Source organism: Podarcis tiliguerta, assembly GCF_965153285.1.
Source record: "Podarcis tiliguerta genome assembly, chromosome: 1".
NCBI classification, from domain to species: Eukaryota; Metazoa; Chordata; class Lepidosauria; order Squamata; family Lacertidae; genus Podarcis; species Podarcis tiliguerta.
The window spans coordinates 57,432,544-57,436,251 of record NC_139534.1 but is presented as its reverse complement, the minus strand read 5'-3'; the positions used below and the strand labels follow the sequence as shown (position 1 = coordinate 57,436,251).

The window sequence follows — 3,708 nt, the reverse complement described above, 5'->3', positions numbered from 1 at the left end:
TACCTAATACTAATGCACAGATTAATAACTGACCCTTGTGGGGGCACAACAGTTTCAGTTTTCATATAAGGAGATTTCTTTATCTATTTTGTTGTTAACTGTTAGACTTGAAACAATAAGTTAAATCTCTCTAGCACCACGGAAATGTGTTGCAAGTTACCAAACATGGGTGGAGTGTAACTTTTACATTTCAGGTTAATGCACAATAGAGAACCTCACCCCAGAGTGTGCGCGCATATGTAGCTATCCTTACGTAATCTCAGGAACTTCAAGCCACACCTCATGTCCTAATTGCATAATTAGGCATTCTGTGGGTCCGGCAGATATATTATCCCTGCAACCATTTACAGATACAAAAGCCAGTTCCCAGCTTTTCAAGCGTCTCTCAATATATGCCATTGCAATGTGACTTAAGAAACAGAACTCCGGGTTGGTGCGGTTTAATTCCTTTGAGCGGGTGCAGTTGATTACCAGGGGACAAACAAAACAGGTCCCAGCTGAGGATCTAGTTCAGAGGAAGCAAGACCTGCCTCTCACTCCAGGAGCTGTGAAAAAAGGGAGGGGAAATGTTTATCTTCCATCTTGACTGAGTCTCGGTTGCATGCATTTATTCTGTGTAATAGAAGGAGAAGTGCCTTGCCCTCTCCTAAGACAAATTCAGAAACTTTCAGTTTTGTAAGAACTAGCATTTTAAAAGGATGCATTTTTAAAATCAGGGACACCACTTCAAAGGTCAATTAATCTAGTAACAGATTAGATTGATTGATCAATCAATCCATCTATTTGTTGTTGTTGTTGTTGTTTTATTATTACAACATGGTCTGATATCTGTTTAAGGATTAGCAGTGTATCTCATGACATTATGTGAACAGGTATGTTTAGCTTCTGAAGCCACAAATTAAAAATAGAAATTATGGTGAACCAGAAATTAACCAGTGGTTAATCTAATAAATGAGATGTGGGTGGCGCTGTGGGCTAAACCACAGAGCCTTGGGCTTGCCGATCAGAAGGTCGGCGGTTCGAATCCAGCAACGGGGTGAGCTCCGGTTGCCCAGTCCCTGCTCCTGCTAACCTAGCAGTTCGAAAGCACCTCAAAGTGCAAGTAGATAAATAGGTACCGCTCCGGCAGGAAGGTAAACGGCGTTTCCGTGCGCTGCTCTGGTTCGCCAGAAGTGGCTTAGTCATGCTGGCCACATGACCCTCGGCCAATAAAGCGAGATGAGCGCCGCAACCCCAGAGTTGGTCACGACTGGACCTAATGGTCAGGGGTCCCTTTACCTTTAATCTAATAAATGCAGCTGCAAAGCGCTAGGAGAATCCCTCTCGCACTAGTGACCTGTTGCCTTCTTGGGCCTAGAACTGAAGGGTGTGACTACTTCAAGTCTATTTGGATGAGACTGTCTTTCTGGACCCGTTTCAAGCTATTTTTAAGCCTGGTTTTGATATGGAAATACCCTGGCTATCTTTGTGGATGTCCTATGTTAGGTCCGCAAACTGCGCATATTCCATCAGTTTAAGTTGCCATTCTTCTTTAGTTGGGACCTCACTCGTTTTCCATTTTGGGGCTAACAAAACATGGGCCGCAGTAGTGGCATACATAAATAACCTTTTTTGACACCTGGGAATTTCCGCCTGAATTATCCCCAACAAAAAGGACTCTGGTTGTTTTTTTTGAAAAGTACTTTTAAACATTTTTTTCAATTCATTGTGGATTATTTCCCAATACTCTTTTACCCTTTTACAGGTCCACCACATATGAAAGAACCTCAACCTCATTGCATCTCCAGCACTTATCTGATTCAGTCTTGCACTTTAGCAAGCCTACTTGGAGTTAAATACCATCTATAAATCATTTTCAAGTAGTTCTTCTTCAAAGAATAATATGCTGTAATCTTCAGATCGCTCTTCTAAAGTTTTCCCCAGAGATTAAAATCTATATAATGTCCTATATCTATTGCCCAATGTGTCATAGAGGCTTTGACAAGCTTGTCTTTTGTTTCCCAATCTAATAACAGATTGTACATTTTAAATAAAAGTTTGTTTTGTAGAAGTTCTTTTTCAGATTGGGAGCTTGATTCCTGCTCATTCTCCTGTGCCTACTGGCACCATTAATCATGGTATATTTCTGGATAACTCATGTCATATGCAAAGTAGTGAATGTACCAGAAGGAAACGGACACATCTAATGTATTACAGTGACAAGACTACAGGTATTAAAATACGACTTAGGGAAATATTTTGATTTATGAAAGCAGAAAAGCTTGTTGAATTTCTTTAATAATTATTTAGGGGCATCTGAAGATAACCTCGCGGTTTGGAGGAAAGGGGTCTTTATTCAGAAAAGTAATGGCACAGGCTTGGCAACAGACACAGTGCTCAGAAGTTCAAAAGCAGGGCAAGACGTCCATAACTGGATGGAAGCTGTTAAATAGTGGGTAGACATGGCAGACGACACAGCGATTTCTCCAAAGCAGCTCTTTATTTTGTAAGCTGGAACAGAACTGAACAGCAAACAGCTCAGCCGGCCTGCTTTTATAGGAGCCGGCTGTCAACATTGTAGCAACAACAACCCAGGGTTTCCCACCTAAAATAACTGACGTGGACCTGAGTGAAAACTATCTAGAGTATCCCCCTGCTGGCCCAGGGTGAGAACTTCAGTACATAACAGAAGCGATGAAAAAAACGCTTTGAGGTTTCTTCTACAATCCAGTTGTATATACATTTTATGGAATAAATAACTAATGATGTTTCAATTTTATGGAATAAATCACTATTGATGTCCCAAGAAGTCTCCCTGTTATACCATCAACTTTTAAATATGAGTTGTGGTATGCTCACTTGCAAGATCCTCTTGCATTAAGGGCCTGTGGGATCCTTCAGCGTATTGTTTTGTGTGTGTCCCCCCCCCCCCCCCAATGCTATTTATCATACTGGGAGAGTTGTCCAGAGTTTCGGGGTTCAATGTCACCAATATCCTGATGACATCCAGCTCTTATTTCTTCTAAATCCAAGGAAGCTGTCTCAGTTCTAAACTGGTTCTGTCATCACTAATGGACAGGACCAGGGTGAAGAAATTGAAACTTTCTTGGCTGGAGAACCACATTGCAAAAATCGAAGACATGTGAATTTGAAGGATGGCTGTGTTCTGGTTCTCACTTTGTTTTGGAAAGTGTGAATTGGGTAACTTTGCCCTTGAATGCAAACTGAATCAATTTTCTCCCCCATCCAAACAATTTTTGTGAGTTGCATACTGCTGTCGAGAAAATGAATTTACTAAATCCACTTAATTTGTAGATGCATAGTGGTCAGTCATTGGGAGAAAGGTCCTCCAGATGCTTCTGGACCACAACATGAGGTGAACATCTACGCACTAAACACAGCTTTTGATATCACACTTTAAGGGATTTCCCCTCCTTAAAATGTATAAAACCACTGATTTAAGTACTGATAACACAATTCTCCAAAACTGGAAAAGGAGCTTCACATTGGTCTTATTTCTTTGAGAATTTAGAACACCAATTTAATTCCCTCCATTTAAATAAATTCATCTGATTTGGATTCAGTGCCTGCAGGCTGAGCTTTATCTTTCAAAGCATAAGGCGCTTGGTATATTGCTTCATATGTTGCATGTGCTTACATATTAAAAGGTGGTGATGTTAATCCATCGCTTCTTTTTGAAAACCACCTGCAAAGCATTCTTAAATGCAT

At 40.7% G+C, this 3,708-nt stretch overlaps 1 long non-coding RNA gene across 1 annotated transcript; it reads left to right on the top strand.

Moving 5' to 3' along the window:
- The first annotated feature begins 362 nt into the window (after window positions 1–362).
- LOC310666553 lies at window positions 363–2,259 on the top strand. Its single transcript, XR_014505955.1, has 2 exons — window positions 363–429; window positions 2,049–2,259. It is a non-coding gene; the product is annotated as an uncharacterized lncRNA (long non-coding RNA).
- Window positions 2,260–3,708: the final 1,449 nt, after the last annotated feature.